Source organism: Pteropus medius, unplaced genomic scaffold, assembly GCF_902729225.1.
Source record: "Pteropus medius unplaced genomic scaffold, Ma_sr-lr_union100, whole genome shotgun sequence".
In the NCBI taxonomy this organism is placed as follows: domain Eukaryota; kingdom Metazoa; phylum Chordata; class Mammalia; order Chiroptera; family Pteropodidae; genus Pteropus; species Pteropus medius.
Window position 1 is genome coordinate 23,176 of NW_024340700.1, and position 8,190 is coordinate 31,365.

Sequence of the window (8,190 nt, forward strand, 5' to 3'; positions counted from 1 at the left end):
TCTTTCACTGCTCTCTATTAGTCAAAACAGCCTTATGCCAGCCCAGATTCAAGAAGGAAAATAGACCTCATCTCCTGATAGTAGGAGTGTTAAAGAATTTGTGACTGTTGTTCATCTGCCACACCATTCAAGCCGAAACAGAACTTGCACTCCAGATATGCAGCAGCTCTGTCATGATGAAGCCCTTTCTCCTAATGATAGATTTAGGAAGAGCAGACTTCTAGGTCTTGTTCCTGACCTTAGAGAGCAAATGTGTTCTTTTACCATCAAGTATTATGTTAGCTGTAGGTTTTTATAGATTTCCTTTTCAGATTGAGAGAATATTCTTATATGCTTTCTTTGCTGCACATTTTTATCAGGAATAAATGTAAAATTTTGTCAAGTGCTTGTTCTGTGTTTGTTGAGATAAGTTTTCAATATGATTTTTCTTTTTTAGCTTGTACTATAATGAGTACTCTGTGATTTCTTTTTTGTTAAAGCAGCCTAATGTTCTTGGGATAAACTCCACTTGGTTGTGATGTACTATCCATTTATATATTTGGGGACTCGATTTACTAAAATTTTGTTTGAAATTTTTGTATAGATGTGAAAATATGAGAAATATTGATCAATAGCTTTGTTTCCTAGAATGCCTTAGCCTGGTTCTAGTATCAGTTTAATGGAGGCCTCATAGAACAAGTTGGAAAGTATTCTTTACTCATTAATTTTGGAGCAGTTTGGGTGAATATGTTGTTTTTCCTTAAATATTTGTTAGAGCTCACCAGGTAAGCAATCTGAGCCTGGATTTTCTTTGTAGGAAGTTTTATAACTACTATTTCAATCTCTTTAACAGATATAGGGATATTCAGACTACCTATTCTTTCTTGAATGAGCTTTGTTAATTAATGTCTCAAGAAATTTGAAAATTTCCTCTCTCTTTTATGGCCCAGGAACTCTCTCAAAGCATGCTAAGGCAATCACAGGACTCACCTCATTTGTTTCTCATCACTGTCATAAATCACTGTTCGTATAGCCTTTTGTGTAGCGTTTTAAAAATTATTGCTTCATATTATCTACACGTTTTTTATTTTTTCATATGTAAATTGTATCTTTGTTTCTTCACCTTAGCCAGAAGTAAAATTCTTCCATTATCTTTTGATTAGCTTTAGAATGGTATATGTTTTCCTAGATGTGGTATAACTTCTCCCATGCTTTTATCTTTTCTATTTAAATTCCATTTTTTATAGCTAGCTTATAGTTAGGCCTTTCTTTTAAAGGAAAAAAAAAACAATCTACATTTTAATTGGCGCCTCAAGCCGCTTACATTAAATATAATTATTAATATTTATGAATTTAAATCTATCATCTTGCCATTTGTTTTCTCTTTATCTCATCTGCAATTTGATCTATTTTTCTGCTTTTTTATTCTGTTAATTCCTACTATTGACTTATTACCTTCTTTTTATTTGTTTAGTGATTGCTTTAAGAGTTTACAATATACATCAACATTACAGTCCACTTTCATATAATCCTTTAACTCTAAGAACCATAAAACAGCAAATAAGTATTTCGCCTTTTTGTCCTTCATGCTATTTTTATCATACTTTTATTCCATGAATGACTTAAACTGCACTATGCATTATTATTTTTTTTTGCTTTAAGTAGTCATTTTAGGGAGATTAAAAAACGAATTAAAAGATAAGATATCCATCTTTCATCTATTTATTATTTTGGAGTCTTTTTATTCCTTAGTTTAAATCCAAACTTCCTTCAATATTATTTTCCACCTGCCTAAAATTTTTTAAACATTTTTTATTGTACATGTCTCATGGCAATAAATTCTTTCAACTTTACTAGTTTGAAAAAAAGTTTTATTTTGCTTTTGTAAGTGAAATATATTTCCACTGGCTAAAGAATCTTAAATTGACCTTTTTTTTCCCCAGAGCTTTGAAAATGGTACTTCATCTACTGTTTTCTGGCTTCCACTGTTTCTACCGTTGTTCTTAGATATATTTCATTGTAGTGATTTTTTCTCTAACTGCTAAGATTTCTAATATTCTTTGGTTTTCTATAATTTGATTATGATGTAATTTGGCATGGTGTTCTGAGTTATTTTTATTAAGCATCCTAGATCAGTGAGTTTATACTTTTTACCAAATATGGAAAATGTTTACTCATTTTTTGTTCAAATGTTTTTGATACTCCCCACCCACCTAATTACTTTCCTCCAGAATTTCAATTACACCAGTATTAAACTACTGGATATTGTTCTACTGGACACCGATTCTTTGTTTTGTTTTTATAATCTAATTTTTCTTCTCTGTGCTTCACGTGGCTAGTTTCTATTACTACATCTTTAAGTTCACTGATCTTTTCTTCTACTGTGTCTAGTGTGTTCTTAATTCCATACGGTGCACTTTTCATTTCTGATATTGTATTCTTCATCTCTAGAAGTTCCATGTGAGATGTTGATATCATCTCTATAGTTTTCTCCTCATTTTATGTTTTGTTCTATCTTCTTAAACATCATCTCTGCTATTTCTGGATCAATGTCTATTGATTTTTTAATAGTTATGGGTCATATTTTTCTACTCATTTGCAGAAAAATTTTAATTTTAATTTTGATTGGTAATAGACATTGTGGATTTTATAGTATCAGTTGCTGTATTTATTATATTACTTTCAACTGTGTTGAATTTTGCTCTGGCAAGTTACTTGTAATATGTAAGTAACAGGTAAGTTACTTATAATTAATTAGATCATTTTGAGTCTTCTTTTAAACTTTATTATAGTGCGTCTGTAGTGTAAAAACTAAAAGTTCAAGTGCTGTCTTGATGTTTTTGAGCTTCACAAGGCCCAAAGGCCTAGCTGTAAATTCTCCTGCTCCCATCAGATACATCCTCCAACCATTGGGAAAGGCTGCCCACATGGTTAGTTCTTTTATGAGGTGAACCAGCTTCACTGCACTTGATCCTCAACCTAAAATGTTTCACCTTCTTGCCAGCCCACAGAATTATCCAAACAAGCCAACCGCAACATCCTGTAAAAACTAAGGGACAACTCTTGTTATTACAAAGCTTGACTCTCAAAGCCCCTCTTGGGTTATTTTGTTCTCTAGTGTAATCCCCATGTGGCCCTGAATGGCATATAATGTCTTTTCTCAAGCTGTGAGTATATGCAGACAATAAATTGCTGCCAATATCTTCTGTTATCACTGTGTGCCATGTGTTTGGCCATCCCATATTATGTAGGGTGGAGAACATCTCCTTCACCAACAGGGTGAATAATAAGTCATCAGAACAGTGTCCAAAGCAGCCTTCAGTCTAGGGCTAATGTAGTCTCACTAAGGTGATACTCTTCTGAGAATTCTCTCTGGTGAACTTTGTATTATATGGTCTTTACACATTTGCTGGTATGAAAAGGAACAATTTCCAACCCTGTGTGATTTCTAGGAATTATTTTCCCTACCTTCGTGGTGGTTCTTTTTCTGATCCTTAGGTAGTCTTCCTCTTACTTATGCTTATGTGTAGATCATCTCTCAGCTAAGATTCAAGAGATCCCTATAAAAATCTCTGGAACTCGTTTTTCCTATATTTTCCTCTCCAGTAATCTCGCCGGCAAATTCTAGCCTACTCGGCCTCTCCATACTCTGATGTATTTTCTCTTTAACTTAGTAAGACTCTTGGGTTCTGTCTGGGTTCCTGTATCTGTACTGAAGCACGAAAAGTGTCTCTAAGCAATAAATTGGTAAAACATGGCTGACATTATTTATTTCCCTTCTCTCAGGGGTCAGAGTCTAATACTGTTTGCTGGCAAATATCTAAAAACTTATTTCTCGTGTCTCTTTTCGAAGTTATTTAAGGCAAGGGATATGGGTAAAATCCAGTCCCCATTCATCCCGACTGAAAGAGAAAGTTCTAATTTGAAATTTTAAAGTGTATCTTTAAATAAATAATAAAAATTTTAAAATATATTTTTTTTCAATATATAAAAGCTAATTTCCCCTTTAAAAATTCTGAAAATTTATAAGTGTGTAAAAGATTTAGTTTTTAAAGATTTAATTTGAAACCCTGGAACTATTGTTTTTCACCAAGATGTATTTGTTATTCCTTGGAAATGTTTCCTATTTTTTCTCAATTTTATCTTGCATATCTCCTGTCATGATATATCTTTAAATTTAAATAAACTTTTCCTATCTAACCTTTCTAGTTCCATTCTCAACCCTATTTCAGATCTCTTGCCCATCAGTGTTAAATAGTTGTTCTTTACCACAATCTTCACTATAGTATTATCTTGCGCAAACTGAAAGATATTTCTCTAATGCTTCCATAATTAAATCAAAACTTTCGAAATTTGTAATATATTATAAACTATACCACAAAACAAATGTTGTTTATTAATAAAATTATACTCTGCCTAAATTTTAAAACCGTAATTTATTTTCACTAATATTATGACTCATAGGCTTAATGATATTAAAATGGGATATGTTTAGCTTCCTATTTTGTTTTGTTCTTTTTGAAATTTTATTGGTCAGTATTTGAAAGCTTCTATAGATAATTCTTCACATTTTTGATCTAACATTTATTGAATGTTCACTATTTGCCAAGTGCTATATTACATATGACAGATACATAGATAGATGATATATAATAGGGTTATATATATATTTGTTAAGCACTTTACATATAAAACAGTGTTTAATTTTAATACAACGCTATAAAGTAGATTCTATACTTATCTTCATTTTATAATTAAGGAGATAGACAACTAAAGAGGAATACAGTGGGTATATCACAGACCTGAGATCTATATATGGTCTCTCTGTTTCCAGAATTGATCATTTTAACCACTATATAAGTGGACAATATTTTTATATAGATAGGCATATAGCCATACACATAGAAATATAAAAGATGCAATTTTTATTTATTTATGGAATCTTTAAACAACAAATTATAATTCAAGCAAAAAATTACAGATAGGAAAGGGATAATACATAGTGATAAAGAGTAAAAGCCACAATGATTATTTGTCATGTAATTTTATATACCATTGCATGTCTTATATACCACATCATTTTTTAAACTAATTAATTTAACTATAATTTGAATAAATACCATTTATTTAAATACTATTAAAATATAACAAAATAGTTAAATAAAAATATTTCAGAAGCATAAAAGGAGTAAATAAATGTACCATGTCATTTTCAGTTCATGAATCGTCAATTAAATAAAAAATTACAAGTATAGAGTATAACTGAATAATTTCATTAATAAGATTATATAATAGCTATACATTTTACAGAAATTACATAGCCTTTTCAAGCATCCCTATAACAGAAAAAAAATTTTTTGATTGCATAATTTTGTACAAGCAAACCCTCAGTAAATAAATAAGCAAACAAACAGGCACTGAACAAAAACAATGCTACAAATGGAAACTAAAAAAATGATTTTCAAAACATATACCTCTTCTTAAAAAATTCTTCATAGAGAAATCAAGTCTTAAATGCTTTTATAAAATTAACTGCAAAATAATGACAAGGAAAAGAGTCCAACCCAATAATATTATTTATTAGAAAAATAATAGTAAATGAAAAAAGAAAAAAAGGTACACATAAAATAAATTAATAAAGCTAAAAGTTAGAGTTTTTAATCTTTAAAAAGGGAAATTAATGGCATAACTGGAAAGCGAAGAGCATGAGCAAACATGGTGAGCTGAGTTAGTATAGACGGCTTCCATTTGAATATAAAGAAAACTCTGGCTGAAATATTTTTTAAGTGGCTTAATACAACTCTTAGCATGAAAGAAAGACAAGAAAACTCCAAAAGCCATAAACATAGAATAAAGCAATAATAGAGAGGGAAGGTGAAGCTAAAGTCCAAGCCCATGGAGAATTCAACCAGATGTATTAAAAGGGGCTGGGGTTGGGTTCTAAGGCAAACAGGAAGATTAAAGTGTGACAAAGTATTGACACAATAAAAAATTTTAACACATGTCCCTCAGAAACTGATAGTTAAAGCATAGTTATTGATAATGTTTAAAAATTTTTTTAAAGATGCAAGCAATCAAATCAATAATTTAAAGAACAATTAGGGAATGTGCATCCTTTTCAAGTTCAAATGAGATATTTTCAAAAGTTGGTCAGGTTTTGGACCACAAAGTATTCTCAACAAATACCAAAATATTCATAACATATATCACATTTCGTAATTACTCTACTACAAAATAAAAAAGCAATAATGCATAGCTTAAAAGTAAACAAATAAATTAAAATCATAATAATAAATATCTGGACATTTAAAAGAGCACAGTTATAGATAAGTCATGAGTCTAAGAAATCAAAAAATGCAGGTCAAATATATGGTGACAGAAGACTAGACTTTGGGTGGTGAGCACACAATGCAATATATAAATGATGTACTATAGAATTGTACACTTGAAACTTATATAACATTATTAACCAATGTCACCCCAATAAATTTAATAAAAATGAAAAAAAAATGCATGCATTACAAAACAAGAAAAACTAAGAATTAACAAGCTAATCATCCACCTAAGAATTTAAGAAAAATAATAACAGGGGAAATCCTAGAAATAGAACAATGAGAATAAAACTAAGATCAAATATCAATTAATGTGAGAAACTAAGATTCAAACCAGAGAATTAAATAAACACTCAAAAATTATTTTTTGAAAAAACTAATGAAATAGAAAAATATATAACAAGATTATAGAGGAGAGAGGAATAGAGGATAAAGAAGGAAGGAGGAAGAGGAAAAGCTGGAGGGAGAGAGAGAGAATGTGTTGTGTTGGTAAATCGCAGTTTCTGGGGTGGGGATAGGCTCCAATTTGTGAGATTTATGATTTCCATAGTGTAAATATTCCTACTACTGCTGATTGTAATCAACATGATGCGACTTGGAAGAGATATACAGTTGTCTCTGGTTAGCCAGTACAAGCCAGCTCAAGCACATCACTGGAGAGAAAGCCAACCAAATACTAACAAAATTGAAAATAGGAGACAATGCAGCATGGATTTAAAATATTATAAAAAAATGTCCTGAATAATTCTGTCAACATGAGTGACAACTTGAAAATAGTGGTCAATTTCTTAGAGAACTATAACTTATCCAAAACTCCCAAAAGAAAACTAGACTGGAAATAAGTCATTAAGACAGTGAAATAATAGTTAAAATTCACCCACAAAAAAAAAACAAAATGAAACAACTTGGCCCATCAGATTTTATAAATGAGATTTACCAAATATTTAAAGCAGTGGTTCTTGAAGTCTGGTCATCAGAACAAAAGCATCGGCATCACCTGGGAACTTGTTAGAAATGCAGATTCTCAAGTTTCACTTCACATCTACTAAATTAGAAATCCTGGGTGTGAGGCCAATGAATCTGTATAGTGATACTTGTTGAAGTTTGAGATTATTATTTCAAGGAAAAGATCGACCGAAAATTATACAAACAATTTTAGAGGGTAGAAAAAAAAGAAATTCTTCTCTAGAGACCTAATTTTATTAGGCCAGTATAGCCCTCACTCCAATATTAGACATAAACACTGTAAGCAAGGAAAATATTAAGCTGACATCACATGGGATATAAATGCTCTAAACAAAATGTTAACAAATGGAATCCACCAATTCTTGTTTGTTTTTGTTTGTCTCTGTGTGTGTTGTGACTAAGTAGGGATTATTCCAGGAACTAAAAGATATTTTAGTTCCTATTACTATATTTGGTTCCTGTTACTATATTTGCCACATTAACAAATTAAAGGAGAAAAGTCATGTAGTGAACTCTATAGGTACAGAAAATATTTTTGATAAGTTTAAATATTGATTCATAATAATAGTATTATATCATATATTATTATAATAAATATAATTAAATATATAATATAGCAAATATATATTATATGTGTTAATAATAAAAATAATTAAATATAAAACTATATTAAGTAAAATAACTATAATTATGAAATAATATTATTATAAAATAATTCTTAGCAAACTAGAAACAGAAAAATTTTAACCTGATCAAAACTATTAAAAACCTTCAACAAACATATTTTTGATAAAATTATATATATTTTCTTTAAAATTAGAAATAATACAAAGATAACTGCTATTACTTCTTCTATTCAGCACTGTATTGGAGATCCTAATCTATGCAGTAAAGTAATAAAAAAATAAAAGGA